The 22,169-nt window shown below is 33.1% G+C and overlaps 1 long non-coding RNA gene and 1 other non-coding gene across 2 annotated transcripts in view; one reads left to right on the top strand and one right to left on the bottom strand.

Moving 5' to 3' along the window:
* LOC118522415 (uncharacterized) overlaps positions 1–22,169 on the bottom strand; it is an 829,883-nt gene that overhangs the window by 276,816 nt on the left and 530,898 nt on the right. The window lies entirely within an intron of this gene.
* Positions 10,075–10,173, top strand: LOC118531788 (U6 spliceosomal RNA). Its single transcript, XR_004915396.1, has one exon. It is a non-coding gene; the product is annotated as a U6 spliceosomal RNA (small nuclear RNA).

The raw sequence follows: 22,169 nt of genomic DNA on the forward strand, positions 1-22,169 counted from the left end.
TTTTGAGTTACTTTCTTGTAAGATTGCTCTAGGGATTATAATATTTATCTTAACTTTTCACAGTCTACTTCAGATTAATACTAATTTAACTGTGATAAATATAAAAGTTTACTCCAATATAGCTCTCTTCCCTCCTCCCTCTTTTGTGCTCTTATCACTTACATTATATCCATGCATGTTATAAACTCAAGTATAGGGTGTTATAATAATTATTTTTTTAATCTTAGATCTTTAAAGGAGTAAGAGCAAAATTGAGAAAATTATTTATAGTACTTTTATATCTACCCATATATTTACCACTCTTAATGTTCTCCATTGCTTTTTTTAAAAGATTCGTGTTGTCATTTGTTGATATTTCCTAACAACCCAAAGGATTCCTTTAGTATTTCTTATAAGTCAGGTCTGCTAGCAACAAATAATCTTTGTATTTGTTTATCTTGTAATATCTTTATTTCACTTTAACTTTTGAAGAATAGTTTTGCTGGATATTGAATTCTTGATTGAGAGTTCATTTTCTTCAGTGGTTTAAAAATTTCATCTCACTGCCTTTGTCCCCCTTGTTCCAGTAAATCTTTCATTCTCTAGTAATCTATCTGCCAATTTCATATCTCAGCTAATTTATGGGTAGGAGAGTACAAAGTTAAATCTTTTCACAAATCTTCTCTTAACATTCATATATATCATGTAGCAGTGTTAGCTACAGACATCATAATATATATCACATCCTTAATACTTATTTATGTTGTAACTGTAAGTTTGCACCTTTTGACCACCTTCTTCTAATTCCCCCTCTCTTAATATATATCACATACATATTAATATATATCACATCCTTAATACTTATTTATGTTGTAACTGTAAGTTTGTACCTTTTGACCACCTTCTCCTAATTCCCCCTCTCTCCAGCTCCCTTCTCTAGTAACCACATATATCTGATGTCTTTTCCATGAGTTTGGCTATTATTTATTTGTTTTTAGATTCCACATTTAAGTGAGATCATACCTTATTTGTCTTTCTCTGTCTAACTTATTTCACTTAGCATATACCCTCAAGGTCCACCCATGTTGCTGCAAATGTCAGAATTTCCTTGTTTTTATGGTTGAATAACATCCCATTGTGCATATATATATATATATATATATATATATATATATATATATACCACAACTTCTTTATCCATTTATCTGTTGGTAGTTAGGTTGTTTCTGTCTTGGCTATTGTAAATAATGCTGCTATGAAAATGGGGATTTGCAGCTACTTTGATGCTAATCCTTACCACTCATCTATCTCTGGCAAAAACTCCATACTGACTTATCTGGGAGGGGATTGGAATTGGAGTTTGGAGCAGTCCTGGTCAAAAATGGCAAGATTTCTTCTGTTCTTATGTATAATTTAGCATTTTTTAACAAAATGCTTCTCAAGTTATGAGACATATTTTGTCAATTTTCAAAGCTCTGAAATAATTTTGTTAGGTTTTTGTTTGTTTGTTTTTAGTTTTAGAATTTCTTTAGGAAATAAGAGATTTTTACTTCTTCACTCAGTCATATCCAGTAATGGGTGAAGGGGTGAGGAAGATGTAGGCCTCCAGTTATGGAATGAATAAATCATAGGAATGAAAGGCTTAGCATAATGATACAGTCAATGATACTGTAATAGTTATGTAACAAGACAGATGGTAGCTACACTGGTGGTGAACGTAGCACAATGTATAAACTTGTCAAATCACTAAGTTGTACACCTGAACCTAAAGTAACATTGTGTGTCAACTATACTCAAATAAAAAGAAATATAAGTATTTTTGTTAGTACATCTCTGTTTTTTCACAAGTAATGGATATTAATATGAAGACCAATATACATCTTACAAAGTGCATTTCTGAGGATGCTTGCATATATATTTTTTAAAGATTTTATTTATTTATTTATTTATTTATTTGGGAGAGAGGGAGGGGGAGAGCGAGAGAGAGAGAGAGCATGAGCAGGGGTGGGTAGGGGCTGAGGGAAAGGGAGAAGCCGACTCTCCTCCAAACAGAGAGCCCAGCAATTGATCCCAGGACCCTGAGATCATGACCTGAGATGAAGGTAGACGCTTAACTGACTGAGCCACCCAGGTACCCCAAACTTGGTTTTCCACAGTGTAGATTTTTGGTATTCAGGTGGGGATGAGTTTTCCCCAATGGCAATTTTGGCAGTATCTGGAGATATTTTGGGTTGTTGGGACTGGGGACAGAGGAACTATTGGTATCTAGTGAATCACAGACAGAGATGCTGCTTAACACCCTACAATGCACAGGACAGCCCCCACAACAAGAATTATCCAGTCTAAAATGTCCGCAGTGCCACTTTTTTAGAAACCCCAATCTAGATTATCCTTCTTCAGTTGATATGTGTCATTCTTCCAAAACCTATTCACATGCTTTCCACAAAGCCACTCCTAGCACTTTAAGAACCAGAGAGGATTACTCTCACTTTCTGCCCCTTTGAGAACTATAGTTTTTTAATCACATTTTTGTCCCAGGAACAAGCACATGATCTATATAAGAGTAGGCCCTCAATAAATATTTGTTAAATAAATAAATGAAGGATGGAAGGGTTGAAGGAGGGAAGAAAAGGAGTACATTCAATGGGAACTAAAACATTCAAAAAGATGTAGGCTTCTCATGAGAAAACAAAGAGGAATAAGATTTTGAAAGTTTATTTTTTTAAAATACTTCAGCTAAATACAAACCATTGTTTTTGCCTACAAGTTTTCTATTCATTTTATTTTATTTTTTTTTTTAAAGATTTTATTTATTTATTTGACAGAGAGGGATAGTGAGAGCAGGAACACAAGCAGGGGGAGTGGGAGAGGGAGAAGCAGGCTTCCCACTGAGCAGGGAGCCCGACGTGGGGCTCGATCCCAGGACCCTGGAATCATGACCTGAGCCGAAGGCAGACGCCCAACGACTGAGCCACCCAGGCGCCCCTCTATTCATTTTAAATAATACTTATAAAACTATAACCCGCACTGAAAAATTTTGCACAAAGGTAGTTTGAAAGTAAAAATTAAGTTATTAAAATTGATTGATATTTTATGGATATCTGTAACACATAGCTCACCCATAGCTACTTTAAAACTGCATCTTTTGTACATAATCAAAGATGATATGCTGTACAGGATATCATGCATTCCTCCTTCAGAGGCAATTCTCAAAGATGATACGCTGTGCAGGATAGATGCATTCCACCTTCCTCCCAGCTCTTTAAAGTATGCCTTTATTAATCATCCTTCAAATTATACAATTTGAATGAGCTTCCTCTATTTCTAGCTGGGATGTTGGCTGTTACCATATAGAAGTAATTTCTAAGAATATGTTGGATATTATAGATGATGTTACAAAAATAAAAATATTAGTATTTCCTATTTGGCAGACACATGTCTAAACACTATAAACTTCATAAAGGCAAAGGAACTGGAGACATCTTTAAATTCAGTCCCTCTTCTCTATTTCTAATGTCATTGTCCCATTTTAGACTTTCATCATTTATTATGTGCATTGTGATAATTGCCCTGTAGCCCTATTCGCCCTGCTTCCAGTGTTGCTCTCTTTCAATCTATAGTCTAGAAAAAAAATAATCAAATATGCAAATCTAAACAGATTAAATCCCTGCTTAAAACTCAGCAACAATTTATCACTATCAACATCAAATTCTAGCTATATTTTTTTAACTGCTTAGGGTGTTAAAGTACCACCTTTCTAATTACTATAGGAAGTAGGTAACTATTGACTCTGGACAGCTAATAATTATCATATCTTTTCAATGTTTTGAAAAATTAGTAGTTGTTACTAAGAAATTACTAATTCCTAATTGATATAAAATATAAACTATGAGATTTAAAGGATGGAAGAAATATTTGAGAACCACCTGATGGCTACAAGATCAGAAATAAGATTAAGAGGACAACCAAAATCACAAGATGCTCATGTAAATTTTAAACACATATTTTCTGTATAATACCTTTATTTTTAGTATTATGTAAAAGCAAGCATTCAGGCATATAGTCAATTTACATGACAGCTGTTTGTTCACCATTGAAGTATGTAATTGTAAATTCATTCTGTGGTCATCACTCAACATACACACTGTATATGGAATGCATTATGTTGCATAAGCATCTCATCCAAGTTTTTATATGTATTAATTTCAATGGTAACATTACTATATTTTATATTAAATTTATAACTTAATATACAGTCAGAACAATATATTTTAAAATAGCTTAGGGAAATGTAATAAATAATCTTAAAGATTCAAAAAAAATACAAATAAGAAGCAATAAGAGAATAAAAATCACTTTAGTCACAGAGAAAAGTGCTTTCTTTATCTTCCCATCTCCCACTGTCTCTTTCTTTCTCTCTCCACACACACACACACAAACACACTTAGAATAACCTACTTTTTTTAACATTACATTGTGAGCATTTTCCTTTAGCCATAAATCTCCTTTAATTACAATATTGTTATATGAAAATTGCTATAATCTGTATACCTAAACTCTTTTTAAAAATATTTATTTCTACTTTTTTCTTTTTGAACAATGCTATAGTAATGGTCTCTGTGTGTGTGTGTGTGTGTGTACAGCCAAAATAAATACTTAGAAATTATATTTTTGAGCTAAAGTACATGTAGCACTTTAAGAATGTCAATTTGCACTGGCCAGAATGTCCTCAAAAGAGTGGAATTATGTTTTCAATAACTCAAAACTATGTAGTTCTTCATGTAATGTCTTTCAAACACAGAACTAAATAAGTAAAAGGGAAGAAGACAGGCTGACTTATTACCTTATATTTTATTTAACTCTAATTGTATATAATATAAGAAGTAATTTCACAGGGTTCATTTTACAAAAAGTTCACTTATTCTTTCTACCCTCACTCTCTGCTCCCTCCAACCAACACACACACAAATCCCTCCATGGCTTCCAAATGACTTAAAATATTAATGAAAATCAGTTTCATATAATTTTCATAGATACATATTTAACCATTTAAAGCTGCACAATTATAATACAAAATTACAATTCCTCCAAATTTAATCTGTTTTAATCTATTCACTGGTGTTAAAAAAACTTTCATCTTGTAGGACTTAAAAATGAGTGTGGACATTTATTGTCTTTCTTATCAAGAACTGTACTTTGTACCTATTATTATTCCTTTTGTCTCATAAAAAAAAAAAGAACTAGATATAATTAGGTGAGCAAACTGAGGCTTTTGTCAGAGATTTTTGAAGCAATTCCTGAACTTTGTGTCAAGATTAGTCCTGCCATTTTTCATATATATTTCAAATAAGGGTGCATTTCTGTGCATCATCACTAAAATTAATGTTACTAATATAGATACATGAGCAGAAAAATCTAGCCTGATAAGTAGGATCATGGCTCAACACTGAATTGAGCTGAACTAAATACTGTATCAGTCCAGAGTGACTTGATTTAGGGAGTTAGGGAGACCTCTATTTGTAAGATCATTTTAAATGAAAATGGCCAATGGCAGAATTGTCTAAGAGAGATAGGCTTATAGATGTTATGTGTATGGGTGTGTGGGTATATGTATAAACAGCTTTCCCTTCAGTTCTATTATTGCCCATTGACTGTACAATGATCGATTTCGCTAGTGTTTACCCTTCTCAAAGTCACTAGAGAAACTTCAGGAAGTTACTGAATTATGGGTTGGTACTCACATCATATAAGGTGTTGAATTGTGCTGCTTTGGATATTAAAATTTTTAAATCTCCTACATTTTTTTAAGTGAGAACAATTAATGTATATTTTACCCTGTATTTATGACTAAAGTTGAACCACACAACTCTTCCTATAGCATTTACTAGTTTTCTGTTTCCCAAAATATATTTTTATTTATTTTTATTTTATTTTTTTAATTTTTTATTGTTATGTTAATCCCCATACATTACATTATTAGTCTTAGATGTAGTGTTCCATGATTCATTGTTTGTGCATAACACCCAGTGCTCCATGCAGAACGTGCCCTCTTTAATACCCATCACCAGGCTAACCCATCCTCCCCCCTCCCCTTTAGAACCCTCAGTTTGTTTTTCAGAGTCCATTGACTCTCATGATTCATCTCTCCCTCCGATTTCCCCCCCTTCATTCTTCCCCTCCTGCTATCTTCTTCTTTTTTTTTCTTAACATAGATTGCATTATTTGTTTCATAGGTACAGATCTGAGATTCAACAGTCTTGCACAATTCACAGCGCTTACCAGAGCACATACCCTCCCCAGTATCTATCACCCAGTCACCCCATCCCTCCCACCCCACCCCCCACTCCAGCAACCCTCAGTTTGTTTCCTGAGATTAAGAATTCCTCATATCAGTGAGGTCATATGATACATGTCTTTCTCTGACTGACTTAATGCACACAAAAAAAATTCAGCATGGCCATGTATGGGTGTGAAGTAGAAAAGGATAAGTAATAGATAGCAGAAGACAGAACATGTAGGACCACATAAACCTTGTCTTAAACTGCATCCTAGTTTAGAAATAACTTACTAGCTGCAAGACAGAAAATGGGGTTATAAGTGCAAAGACGTGAGAAGAGGAAATTATAGTTACTCAGGTGAGGGATGATGATGGACTATTTAATGATGAGGATATTGAGGAATGAACTGGATCAGAAATGTGTGTTGTAGGTAGAATAGTAAGAACATAATTGATTGAATGTAGGCAGGATATAGGGAGAAATAAAATAATGGTTTCTAGGTTTTGGATTTGACTCCTTGAGTCAGTAATGGTGATATTCACAATGTAAAGTGCATTGGTGAGAAAAGGGAGCTGATATATTCAATTTTTAACATGTTGATTATGTGGTAACAGAGCCAAACACCAAGTAAATATGTCTAATGAATATATAGATACAGAGTGCACAAGAAAGGCACTAACCATATACAGTGATTGCAAATGTAGTAAAGTATAAGTTGATGGTGAGGGTGACAAGTGATGGGATCAACAGAAGAGGAGGGAGATCTTTCAGTGCATGATTCAGGACTGTCTGGAGCTGCCCAAAGATGAGGTATAATTACATATTTGCCTCACTAAATAGTTTATAATTTGAAGGGTTCATTCAGCTTTATCATCTTCATGTCCCTCTTCACCCTTCACCACTTTATCAGTTCCTTGGTGAGGACACTCTATGGCTATACACTCTCTGTGTATAGCTAAGCATTTCCTCTATATAAAGTAGGAAGCTGTAACCTGCTCCTTCTCTGTTTTGGGTCCAAGTTCAAAGCATGGAGAATGCTTACTGAACTTACATTCTTGAAGTCTCAATTCTCTGGCTTCAGTGCCAGGATTGTATTTCCAAGTACTTTCTGCCTCCATTTATGTAGATTTCTAGCAACATTTTATACTTTGGTGACTTACAACAACAAGGTATTATTTTCTTAAAGGTTTTAAATGTTCACTTAAAAAATTATTCCAAACATTGATTCAGTATCTTATTACAATAGAATTCATTTTTTAAGTTTTTATTTAAATTCCAGTTAGTTAATATACACTATTAGTTTCAGGTGTACAATTTAGTGACTCAACATTTCCAGACATCACCCAGTGCTCATCACAAGTACACTCCTTAATTCCCATCACTTATTTAACCCATACACCCACTCCCCTCCCTCTGGTAACCATCAGCTTAATTTTTTGATATTAATATTACATGAAAATTTCTTACCATTTAAATTCATAGAATATTAAATTATGTGACAAATTTCGCTTAAAATCAATCCTGTATTTTAGTTTTGTTGACTATTTCCTTTGCTGTGCAGAAGCTTTTTATCTTGATGAGGTCCCAATAGTTCATTTTTGCTTTTGTTTCCCTTGCCTTTAGAGACGTGTCTTGCAAGAAGTTGCTGAAGGAAAATTGAATGGGAAGAAATCAGAGAGGGAGACAAACCATGAGAGACTCTTGACTCTGGGGAACAAACTGAGGGTTACAGAAGGGGAGGTGGGTGGGGGGTTGGGGTAACTTAGTGATGGGCATTAAGGAGGGCACATGATGTGATGAGCACTGGGTATTATACGCAACTGATGAATTGTTGAACACTACATCAAAAACAAATGATGTACTCTATGTTGGCTAATTTAATTTAAATAAAAAAATTGATTCTGCAAGTAACTCAATAATTCTATAATCTTAGAAAAAATAAAGTTTAGAAATTTTAAAAATATTGTCCAGATGGGCTACTTTTTTTGTTGTGCTTCTTTCCTTGTTTTTAGCATAAAAAAACAAATCTAACCATATTCTGGCCTAAGAAAGCTAACAATTAATTTTACAATCATTTTATTATTATATTTTTGTGAATTAGAAGTCATAGTCAATAGAAAGTAAGATTTTCTTTGCTAGGTGTGTCTCCTTTCTTTATGAACTTTAAAACTCTACAATTATATTCACCAAATTTTAAAATAACATGAAAATTAAAAGATAAGTTAGAGTGAGTGGTATATGTAAATCAGAAAAGCACCTTCTTCATTTAATACTTACTTTATAATGAATTAAGTCAAACTGGTTTATGTAGAGGTCCATTTCAGAAGTATCAAACAGATAGTGTTGCCTTTTAATCAATATCAAATCCTTTTATTATAATCCTCTTTTTTTTGCTTCACATAACATTCTTAAATTTTAACCTACATAGTAGTGTAATATATACCTTCATATATTATACTCTTGACTTACTAATTTATAATTTGAAATGTACAATTGGTTATTATCTTAGCACTATCTAGGATGTACTTAATATTTATTCAATTAATGATATAATCTTAACACATGGAAAAATTAGATGCTCATTAAAACAAGAACTAGTATTCACAAACTGTTTACAATGTGCCAGTTGTTTTAAAAGTCCCCACAACAAACTTAAGATAGACAGACAGATACATCATCGATAGATCTTTCTTCATTTTACAAATAAGGAACATAAATTACCACAAAACTGTTAGTGAAGATTACCCTCTGATCTCTGCTTGCTAAAAGTTTTATTGAAATCTAAAAAAACAGGGCGCCTGGGTGGCTCAGTCGTTAAGCGTCTGCCTTCGGCTCAGGTCATGATCCCAGGGTCCTGGGATCAAGTCCCACATCGGGCTCCCTCCTTGAGGGGAAGCCTCCTTCTCCCTCTCCCACTCCTGCTGCTTGTGTTCCTGCTCTCGCTATCTCTGTCTCTGTCAAATAAATAAATAAAATCTTTTAAAAAAAAATCTAAAAAAACATTCTCTCAAAGGCTAGCACTTTATTGAATATTGTAAACTTATGATACAAATTACAAATTTTCCATTTGAGACTCCTGTATTTTGAGAAGTTATAGCTATAGTCACCTGAATTATAGATTATTTAAATATATTAATCAGCTTATCAAGTAAGTAATCACTTTGACAAAATGTAGAAGAATATATATTAGCAATTTATCCATATTAAGGATAGGTTCCATTCAGGCCCTAAACTTTGAGTAAAAATGGATGTTCATATATGAATTATTAAAGATTTTAAACCAAATAACAAACTATCAAAGTTAGTTCAATAATTTATCATGAAAAATATGCCTTCACAAGAACCTAAAAGACCAGGATGAATTTAAAGTTCCTATACTCCTCAGATGTCTGTGTTTGAATGTGTTGGCCAGAGAGGAGCAAGACCCCAGCCCCATGTCTTCAGCCCACAGTCTTCTCCCATTGTTTTTTTTTTTTTTATGATGTTATGTTAATCCATACATTACATCATTAGTATTTGATGTAGTGTTTCATGATTCTCTTGAATCACAGACCTGTACCTCTGAAACTAATAATACATTATATGTTAAAAAAAAGAAGAAGATAGTAGGAAGGGAAAAATGAAGGGGGGAAATCAGAGGGGGAGACGAACCATGAGAGACTATGGATTCTCCCATTGTCTTCTTTTTTTTTTTTTGGATATCAAAATCCGGATTTATTTTAAAAGAAATAGGTAAGAAGAATGAGTCAAAATAATGAAACCAATTTTATCAGAGATCAAGAAAAAAATCCTATATTTATGATTAAAAATATTAAACATACTTCAACAGCACATATACTGATACTGGAATGATAGAATGTTAGCACAGCTCCTGTGCAAGAATGACACATAAAGTTGTGAGGTGTTCCATGTTTTTTTCTTTTTAAAATTTTTTTCTTCTTTTTTTTTTATTATGTTATATTAATCACCATACATTACATCATTAGTTTTTTTTTTTTTTAAGATTTTATTTATTTGACAGACAGACACAGCGAGAGAGGGGACACAAGTAGGGTGAGTGGGAGAGGGAGAAGCAGGCTTCCTGTGGAGCAGGGAGCCCGATGTGGGGCTCGATCCCAGGACCCTGGGACCATGACCTGAGCCGAAGGCAGACACTTAACGACTGAGCCACCCAGGCGCCCCTACATCCTTAGTTTTTGATGTAGTGTTCCATGATTCATTGTTTGCGTATAACACCCAGTGCTCCATTCAATACGTGCCCTCTTTAATACCCATCACCAGGCTAACCCATCCCCCACCCTCCTCCCCTCTAGAACCCTCAGTTTGTTTCTCAGAGTCCATAGTCTCTCATGGTTCATCTCCCTCTCCAATTTCCACCCCTTCATTCTCCCATTGTCTTCTAATCACTGACCTTTTCTTATTCCTGGAGGAAGCTCATGCTCACAAGTGTGAACACTTCAGCTCTTACTTTCAGGCTCCATCCAAACAGCCTCTCTAAAAAGCCTCCCCTTGGGGGCCTGGGTGGCTCAGTCAGTTAAGCATCTGCCTTTGGCTCAGGTCATGATCTCAGGGTCCTGGGATTGAGCCCCGCATCATGCTCCCTGCTCAGTGTGGAGCCTGCTTCTCCCTCTCCCTCTGCCTGCCTCTCTGCCTACTTTGCTCTCTCTCTCTCTCTGTCGAATAAATAAATAAAATCTTAAAAAAAAAAAAGAATTTATAAAAAAAATAAATAAAAAGCCTCCCCTTGGCTATTCCTTAGACCTAATAGCATGTGCACAACAGAATCCTCCCCTAAGCAGAAGAGACTCAAAGTAGAGACCTATGTAGAAACTGGAAATATGGCTCTGGATCATTTGGGCAAGGCCTTCTAAGGTCCTGAAAACCTAGAACATGGCCCAGAAAAGGAATCTGTGGGCTCTGGTTAGTCATGACTCTTTGGCTCTAAAGCCTCCTCCCAGTGATGGGTATTATGGAGGGCATTTGTTGTGATGAGCACTGGGTGTGATTTATAAGTGATGAATCACTAAATTCTACTTCTGAAACTAATATTACACCATATGTTAACTAACTGGAATTTAAATAAAAACTTGAAGAAAAAAAAATAAAGACTCTTCCCAGGTCATGGCCCCTGTTGCCCTGCTATATAGATGGTAATGTTTATACTACCTATTAAATATAATCATTTTCTTATTCTTTTTGCTGGCATAGCCCTAAATCCCAGCTAACATAAATAAGTGATTAGATAAATGGATCATCATCATCATCATCTTTCTAGTAACTAATTTGCCCTCAGGAACACAAACTCATGTATTGTAGAGAACTAAACTATCCTCCATTTTAGCCATCACTATATAGGAGGAGTTGTTTTGTTTTGTTTGTTTGTTTGTTTGTTGCTACAAGTGTAATGATGGACACATAATCTGTTGCCATAGGATTATTTGTGCCAAAGCTAAGTAAAGAGAATAGGTCTCCTTGTAGTAGAGAAACTTTGAAGTATGAGATAGGAGGGAACTATCTGGGAAGCTACTATTTTCAACCATCTGGGCAAAAATCTAAGAAAATGATGACAGTATGCAGAAGAAAGCAGAGAAGGGAGCTAGTAAGTCCCAAATAATATCCTTGGTCCTGTTAGGACCAAGCCAAGCTTCAACACAGTGCTTTTCTCTAGGGCGTAGGGACCTTATAATTCATTCTCTTTGAGGTTTCAAGACCTAAATTACATGGATATTATCAAAAAGATTGTGAAAACTGCAGGAATAGCCATCAGCTTTTTGGAGAAAGTGTTCCTCTTCACTTTATCTGAGAATATCACTTATTTTACACTAATTTGAGAGCAGCTTGCTTCTTAATCCTGTGACAGATTTTTAATCTCTAACCTGCGAGTGCAGGGGATCCCTGTGAGTGCTAGAGACCATATGGTGCTTCTCTGCAGTCATATGGAAAACCAGCTGGACTGCCTAAAGATTTATGATCAATTATCTATGCTCAAAGGCCATAAACCCATTGAACAATGGCTCTTTCTGAGTTTCTGTGAGAGGGAAATAACCAGCTATTGTAGAGTTGCTTTGTCAATAGAAGAAGTTATTAACTCAAATTATAAAACTTTATACTTCAAATGGGCTCTTTAGTTGATAATGAAATTAATAAGTGTTTTGACAGAAGTTTTAGTCTTCTAATAATAAACCTATCCACAGACACAAACGTGCACAGAAAATATACTCACACTCACATACACAAACACTATCAAACTTGCCAGTATGATTTCAATAAACAGTGCCCTGGGACTTTTATATGAAAATCATGACTTTTTAATTGTTTTCCTCCTATATTTTCATGGATCATGTTATTCTAAGAGGGGCAAGCTTTGAAAATATTTCATGAATCTAATTCCCATTTGTGAGTCTTGTATTAACCCATCATCTATCACCCTTTCTAATTTGGGGGCTAACTGCTTTTGGGAAAGTACTGCATTCTTCTCAGGTTCTCCTTAATGTAAAAATTATTCCATTTATTGGGAATTTTTTTGCATGTTCACTGTGTCTATTGGCATGTGCACATGTTTTATATCCACCTTGTTCAGGAGGAATTTGAGAAAGAATCTCTATAAACTACTTTTACTAGTTTGAGTAGATTCTTATTTATTAGTACTTAATATCCAATATTGGTATGTTAGAAGAGAGATGTCCCTTTATTAGAAAAATGGAATATAGTTATTTCCAACTCAGTTGCCCAGAAGAAAAGAACATAGAATGATGGAAAGACTTAAAAAAAAAAAAAAACTGAGACTGATTAGAAATGGGGCCATTAATTTCTCTAATCCAATTTCTTTAAGGTAAAAAAATCTGAAATTAAGAAAAATTATATTACATTGTATCAAAAGTCACATTTGAATTATTTACCTCCAAAAGCTTTGTATATTAGAATGAATTCTGCTATAAGCTATATTCATGTATCTGATATTTTTATCATGAATTTATGACGGTCATTTAATACAGTAATGTGAATATATTACATAAGCCCCAGGTGATTGTTTTTATATTGTAAATAAGATTTTGCTTTTTAACTTTTTATAATGAATCTGTACAAGAATCTTTAATTATGATTAATTGTAAAAGTACAAATGAATTACAAAATGGATGAGCTTTTTTTAACAAAATCTCAATCAAAAATTATTTATGCTCTGCCGACTTTATCAAAACAGGAATCATATTAATGCTCTCACTTTATTTATCTTTATTTGGTTTTTATATACATGTCTCCATACCACTATAAAGAAAATCAAAAGCTATATTATGAGTAATTTAAAAATCTATTTACTGTCAAAACAAAAATCAATAAACTTGAATCTTGACAATTTCATTTTTTAATTAATAGAAGTTTTTGGTACACATTTGGTACACATCCCAAGGTACACATTCTGAGATTATAAAATTATATTCAATATGTATTATATTCACACACTTCTTATTAGATTGTCATTAATATCCAAAAAATCAAAGACAGCCAAAGCAAATATTATTTTCATTAAATTAGTTTATAAAATTATTAAATTCAGTAGAAGAGTAGCTACTTGTTTTCTAAGATGCAAAAATAGTGAGATAATAGAATTTTCTAAAATATGCACACTGATGTTAAACATTATTACTAATATTAATGTTATCAAGTTCATAAAAGCATTCAGAAATTCAATGAGTTTTTTTAATAAAATTACTTAACATTCTTTTTTTAATTACTTAACATTCTTAAAGATTAGTTTTCCAGTGTTTTTCAGCTTTACATAAGGAAAACATTTGTTTCTAAAAATTTACATTGGGCATGGATTTGACTCAGAAAAAAATTGACACAAAATTGCAGAGGTTTCCCCCCAGTGCTATATGATTTATTTGTTCTCTTATTTTTTGTGGATTGTTACATTGGGGCACATTGTTAAGTCAGAAAGAGAAGAAAAATGTAAATAAAATTTTCAGAAAATTACTGATAGAATTATTAATCTGTAAGGACACATATGCCCTTTATCAAGTCTCTGAGCTTCCCTAACTACATCTGTTACTACAAAAAGAACCGCTTGGCTGTAGAAAGTCTACACCATGTGGAATCATAATGGTAGAATTCTTCTCTCAGAAGACATATGGTCAGTGTGACAAAATAAATTTAGTGAGTAAATAATAAACTTGTTCTCTAGACAAAATTTATCATAATATACCAACGTGTACACGATAATACCATACGCAAGGGGGAATCGTGAACATAGATTAAGGTCTGTAAAATACTTTGGAAATTTTCTCTTTTTGGAATTAATCATTATTTAGACCTTATTTAATTAGAACATGTAATTTCTGTTAGCTTTTAAATGTTAGAGTACTAAAACTATTTTATGTATGCTTGTAAGCCTTAACTTAGAAAAGCTTTAGTGTTCATTCTCACTGCTCTTCAGTCTTTTGCCTTTATTGCCACTGCTAAATCAACGAAACATTTTAAAAAATTAATTCAGACTTTGGGACATAGCAATGTTATAAAAACAATGCCTAAAATTATGATTAAGGATGTCCATTTTTAAAACTCCAAAATATAATTAGGAAAGATGAAGATGATATCTGAAGCTCATATCTGTTTGCACTGCCTCAGTAAAATCAGACATAATGAGCTCCCTGTAGTCATTAAAAAATATGAAAGGTGATTTAATTGTTTTGGGGGCTCCCAACCTGATGCTTAGCCCAGAACTGCAGCTCACACAAAGCATATTTATCATGTACCATAACAAGTGAACCTATAAAATCTATAGAGCAAAGTGTTATAAATCACCAGGCAGTAAATAGTCACTGGACCTCTGGACTTTTAGAATTCCCACTTCTTCAATGAAGCAATATGGACTCTGTAATAATGGTAGAAGAAAATTTTAATGATCTAGAATAGAGATGACAAACTGGTGGATTAAGGGGGTAAATATTTACTGGACTTGTGGGGCTTAAAAAATTCTCATTTCTTTAATGAAGCAAATGGATTTTTTATATGGTTAAAAAATACATAAGGATGATCTATCAAAGAGGTTGCACACCAATGACCTGAGGGATTTAACTTAAGAATGTGTTTCGTTTTCATTGAATGAATAAGCAATGTTGATTCCAAATTTAACTCAGTTATCAACATTTAAAAATCTCTGATTTTCCTATAAAAATCCATTTTCTAATTTACATTAAAACTGAGAGAATCAGGTAGCATGGTCCTTCATTAACACAGTGACAATCCATTAAATCTGTGTAGCAGCTATATTTTAGGGTGACTGTTTTACCTTTAATCAGGATTTGAACCTCTCCTCTGAGTCATGAAGGTTAGATTTGACATGCAACTGCCTGAAAGCCTTCCCTGACAATCCACCCACTTGGCTTAATACCTATCCTGTTTCTCTGCACTATATTCATGGCAATTTCACTATTGGAAATTTCTTCTTTGTTTACTTCTAATGATTAGTCAAACTTTTCTGGAATGTAAATAACCCAAGTTTAGGGATGTTGGCTAATTCCTTAGCTCTTGCCCAGGACCTAGAATACAGACTGGTGTACAAAGGAGTCTATATAATATTTATTAAATAAATGCCAGGTGGCTATCAGTTGTTATTTATTTGCACAATGCTTCTGTTGTTTTGCTCAGGTTAAATAAAAAATATCAAATTCTTCTTGTAGCTAAAACTCCATCACAAGCAGGAATACAAGATTAACAAAAAAGACCATATCTTATTTATATTTTACTTGTTTCATATTTTCTTACCTTCTTTTTGGGAATATTTTCAGTATTATATTTGTTTAAAGTGAAAAATTATACCGCTGCTTTTAATGTGATCTTTCCATTTCTTGTTGATTTGTAAAAATCTGTTTATCATATATTAGTCTTTAGAAAAAATACTGTGTATTCAATGGATTTTCACAATCTTTAAACAGCACTATTTAAATTCATTATAGCTTTATCATGCTGGTTCATATTCACATTATTCTAACCTACAACTTTCTTTTTTCATAGTATCATCTCTTTATCTTGTTACTTTCTCCAAATGAACTCAAAAATGACTGCCAGAATTGCAATACATCTATTCATTTATTGGAGACAACTTGTTCTGTTCATTTTATCATCTCTACTGCTTCATATTATTATATTAGTTTCATCAAATAAATTATACATTGGTTGATAAATGTTACTAATTTTGTTTTATATATTCATTGCCAAATATTTTTAATAGATTTATGCTAATTCCTTTGTATTTCTCTCATTCATGTGACTATTAAATAATAGCATCTCTTGCTTTTCAAAAAATTATGCTATTCCAGAATTCAAGTATAATGTTAACTGTTGATCTAAAGTAGTATCCATCCTCATTTTAGGAAAATATCTTTCCCTTCTTAATCTTTTTTTGTGACTGTTGTAAGAAAGTGCTTAAATAAATTTTTCCAAGGTTAGACCTCTGTACTTATTTATATAAAATAATTAAAAATAATAGACATGGAGACAAAGAGGTGTATGCATGGCATATTTTATATAGGATGATTAAACATAAGAAATCATGTTATTATATTAAAACATCTAGTTTCAGTATATTATTGACTTTTTCTCCAAAACCAAGGTACATGAGCATAATTGAAATGAATCTACACAACAAATTATTTGATATATTGAAAAAAATCTGCAAATGATCTCAAAAGTGTGTTTCTTTCTTGTGTTTTCTATTTTTAATTATGAATAATGTACCAAATAAAAAATGGATAAAAATCCAATTTTAATTTTTAGTTCTGGCCAAGGTGGAATTTCACTCAGGATCTCATTATTACAACTAAAATATCTGGTTTATAACACAATCATAAGAAGTTTAACACAAACCCTGGATTGAAACAAGCATAAGATGATTCTGAAAGGTGAAAAGAAGTAAACTGCCTAGAGACTTCAGGACTTGAGGAACAACACAGCAGTGAGTTCCTTGGGTTTCCTTATTGCTTCCCATATAGCCTGAAAAGGTGCTCCAGAAACCTCCAACCTGGAACCGCCAACACGCACAGATAAAAGCTTTAAGGAAAGCCTGTTTGCCTGGGCAAAGGTCTGGGAAAAGGGTGGTCTGGCAATACTCCACCTCAGCCAAATATGAGTGGGAACCCTTCACACCACCCTGTACCACACCCATGATTTTAATGGTCAGGGAGCAGGGAAAACTGATCTTTCATCCCCCTCCTAGTGGAAGCAGGTCCTGCTCTAGTTATTCCACCAGGCTAATGTCATAAGTGTCTAATGGCAAGGTAAGTCTTGACTTACACCTTGCAGCAAAGACCATGACAGTATAGTTTGAGGTGGGTCTAGATATCATTATGATTCATTGCCCCACCCTTACTCCAAGTGTCAGTGGGGCCTAGGGAGGAGTGGAACCTCTACCCTACCCTGCATTAATGAGACTACATGAGGCATTGTGAATTGAAACTAGGCAATACGCTACTTTCTCCTTACCCTGTTGACAACAGGACCCAACTGGGAACCTAGGAACCTGAATTTTGACATATACCCATCAGTAATGAGACTGAATAAGGTAGGTGCTAGGAAGCAGGGTGAACTGGCACTCTGATACCCTTCACTGCCTCCAGTGTCAGTTGGCCCCAGTAGGACTCTATAAATAAATCAATGTAGAATTAAAAAAAATGTTCAAGTACTCCCAGGAAAACAAGAAAAAATACACAAAGGGACAAGACACTAAGAAAACAAACAAAAAACAAATAATGAAAGGAAATATTAGAGCCATAAAATATCAATAATTACCTTAAATGTAAATGGTGTAAATACACCAGTTGAAAGAGATTGGCAGAATGGACTTTTAAAAATAGAGCTAACTGCATACTGTTTACCAGAAACCCATTGCAAAGTCAATGACAAAGGTAAAATGTAAGTAAAAATACAGGGAAAGAAATATCATGCAAACATTTTTTTTAAAAAAAGCAGGAATGACTATGTTATATTAGATAAAATAAACTTCAGAACAAAGATAATTCTTAGAGATGAAGAGGAATATTACTTAATAATATTAATATTAATCTACCTAAAAGACATAATGAATCTAAATGTTTATGCCCCAAACAATAGAGATTTATTTTTTATTATTATGTTCTGTTAGCCAGAGCTTTAGAATATATAAAGCAAAAATTGGTACAGGAGAAAGGAGAAATAAATAAATGTGTGATAATAGTTGGTGATTTTAATACCCATTCAGCGATTGATAAAACTATTAGACAGAGAATCAGCAAAGATATAGGAAAACTCAGTAATACAGTCAACTAATGCAAACTAATTAATATAGATAAATATCCAACAACAGCAGATTGCACTTGTTTTTTTTTTTAGCACCCATGGAATATTCACCATGATAGGCCATATCCCAGGCCAAAAAACAAACCTCAACAAGTTTAAAATAAGTGAAATCACACAGAGTGTGTTATCTAATATGCCAAAATTAAACTAAAATCAATAAGAGAAAGATGACAGGAAAACCTCTGTATATGTGACAATTAAGCAATATACTCCCAGAAAATCCATGGGACAAAGATGAAATCTAAAAAAAAAGTTAAAAATACATAAAAGCATAGAACTAAGTAAAAATGAAAATAAAATATCAAAGTGTGCAGAATATAGCTAAAATAGTCCTAAGAAGGGAATATATATCACTAAGTGTTTACATTAGAAAAGAGGAAAGATCTCAAATTGAAAATCTAAGTCTTGGGGTGCATGGGTGGCTCAGTCAGTTAAGCAACTGACTCTTGATTTCAGCTCAGGTCATGATCTCAGGGTTGTGAGATCAAGCCCCATTTGGGCTCTGCATTGGGCATGGAGCCTGCTTAAGATTCTCTCTCTCCCTCTCCCTCTGCCCCTCTTCATCCCCCCCCTTCCTAAAAAAAAGAGAAAGAAAGGAAGGAAGGAAGGAAGGAAGGAAGGAAGGAAGGAAGGAAGGAAGGAAGAAAGAAAGAAAAGAAAGAAAGAAAGAAAGAAAGAAAGAAAGAAAGAAGAAAGAAAGAAAGAAAGAAAGAAAAAGAAAAAAGAAAGAAAGAAAGAAAAGAAAAGAAAATCTAAGTTTTTCCCTCAAGAACCAAGGAAAAAAAGAAAAATAAACCCAAAGCAAGCAGAAAGAAAGAAATAATAAAGATGAGAACAGAAATCAATGAACTTGAAAACAGAAAAACAATAGGAAAAACAATCATTGAAACAGAGCTGATTCTTTAAAAAAAAAAAAAATGATAAGCCTCTAGTAAGATTAATAATGATTAAAAGATAGAAGACTACTAAATTCAACCAAGATGAAATGAACAATCTGAATAGTCCTATAAAGTTAAAGAAATTAAACACATTGTTAACAAGAACCCAAAAATAAATCTCCATGCTCTTATGCTTTTTTTTGAAGAATATCACCAAATATTTAAAGAAAATTAACACCACTTTTACAAAATATATTACATAAAATAAAGGAAGAAATACTTTCCAATTCATTTTATAAGGCCAGTCTTACCTATACCAAACCAAAGAACTGGAAAAAAAAATTATTATAGACCCAAATCTTCCATCATCTTACATGCAAAAATCCTCTAGATAGTATCTGCAAATTTAATACAGTTATATATAAAAAGAATTTTAAGTCCCATGTCCCAATGATACCTTTTCTAGGTATGCAAGTTTGGTCCAACATTCAAAGATAAATCAATGAATCCACTATATTACTAATCTGCAAATAAAAATTTTATGATCATATTAACTGACACAGTAAAAGCATTTTTAAAAATCCAATATCTGATTGATAAAATTTTTCAGTAAACTAGAAATATCATTAGAAAATGATAAAGAAAACCTATAACAAACAAAAAAGTTACAGCTAATATCTTTTTTAATGGTGAAGGACTTTTTCCCTAAGATCAGGAACAAGGCAAAAATTTCTGCTCTCACAGAACTATTCAACATAGTTCAACATTTCTTGCCATTGCATATGGCAAGGAAAGGAAATAAAAAGGAGATAAATTGGAAAGGAAGAAATAAAACTTTATTTTTGCAGATGGCATGATTATCTACATAGAAAATCTCAAGGAAGCTACAATAAACAAACTCCTAGAATAAATGAGTTTGGCGAGATAGCAGGATAAAAGATCACAACAAACAATTATATGTCTGTATACTAACAGCAAACATGTGAAAACTAAAATTAAAAACACAACATCATTCAAAGTACAGGCCTTTCACCTCTTTGGTTAAATTTATTTCTAAGCATTTTATTTTAATTTTTTTTTTTTTTGGTGCAATTGTAAAATGGTGTGTGTGTGTGTGTGTTTTAATTTCTCTTTCTGAAACTTTGTTGTTAGTGCACAGAAATACTACTAATTTGTGGGTAGTAATTTTTTAACCTGCCACCTTTCTAAATTGTTTTTTACTTCTAGTGGCTTTTTGGTGGAATCTTTAAGACTTCCTTTGTATAGTATCATGTTGTCTGCAAATAGTGACAATTTAACTTCTTCTTTACCAATATGAACACCTCAATTTTTTTGGCTGATTGCTGTGGCTAGGACTTCTAGTACTATGTTGAATACAAATGGTGAGAGTGGACACCCTTATCTTGTTCCTGACCTTAAAAAGAAAGCTCTCACTTTTTCCTCATTGAGGATGATGTTAGCTGTGGGTTTTTCATGTATGGCCTTTATTATATTGAGGTATGTTCCCTCTAACCCCATTTGTTGAGACTTTTTATCATGAATGGATGTTGTACATTGTCAAGTGCTTTTTCTTCACCTATTGCTGATGTGTATGATGTTAATTGATTTGTAAATATTGAACCATCCTTGTATTCTAGGTATAAATCCCACCTGATTGTAGTGAGTGATATTTTTAATGTATTGTTGTATGTGGTTTGCTAATATTTTGTTGAGGATTTTTACATCTATGTTCATCAGGAATATGGGCCTATAGTTTTCTTTATTTGTTGTGCCTTTGTCTGGTTTCTGTATCAGTGAATTTGGTCTCATAGAATGTATTTGGAAGCTTTCCTTCCTTTTCTAATTTTTGGAATAGTTTGAGGGGAATAGGTATTAGCTCATCTTTAAATATCTGGTAGAATTCACTTGTGAATCTATCTGGTCCTGGATTTTTATATTTTGGTAGTTTTTTTTTTTTTATTACTGATTCAATTTTGTTATTTGTAATTGGTCTGTTCGGATTTTCTATTTCTTCTTAGTTCAGTTTTGGAAGACTGTATATTTCTAGGAATTCATCTTTTTCTTCTAGGTTGTCCAGTTTTTTGGCATATAATTTTTGATACTATTTTCTTATAATCCTTTGTACTTCTCTGATGTCGGTTGTTATTTCTCCTCTCTCATTCTTGATTTTACTTGAGTACTTTCTCTTTTTTCTTGATGAGTCTGGCTAAGAGTTTTCAATTTTGTTTATCTTTTCAAAGAACATGCTCTTGGTTTCATTTTTTTTTTTTCTATTCTTTTGTAGTCATTACATCATTTATTTCTGCCCTGATCTTTATTTCCTTTCTTCCACTCACCTTGACTTTGTTCATTCATTTTTAATTCCTTTAGCCATAAGCTTAGATTGTTTATATGAGGTTTTTTTCTTATTTCTTGAGGTAGGCCAGTATTGCTATATACTTCCCTCTTAGAACTGCTTTTGGTGTATCCCAGAGATTTTGGACCATTGTGTTTTCATTTTCATTTGTCTTCATGCATTTTTTTTTTAATTTCTTCTTTGATTGCTTCATGGAGCCATTTATATTTTAGCCTCCAAGTGGTTGTGTTTTTTTCCAATGGTTTCCTTGTGATTTATTTCTAGTTCCATACCATTGTGATCAGAAAAGATGCATGGTATGATTTCAATCTTCTTAAATTTATTGAGGTTTGTTTTATGGCCTAA

Source organism: Halichoerus grypus, chromosome 3 (genome assembly GCF_964656455.1).
Source record: "Halichoerus grypus chromosome 3, mHalGry1.hap1.1, whole genome shotgun sequence".
Lineage (NCBI taxonomy): Eukaryota > Metazoa > Chordata > Mammalia > Carnivora > Phocidae > Halichoerus > Halichoerus grypus.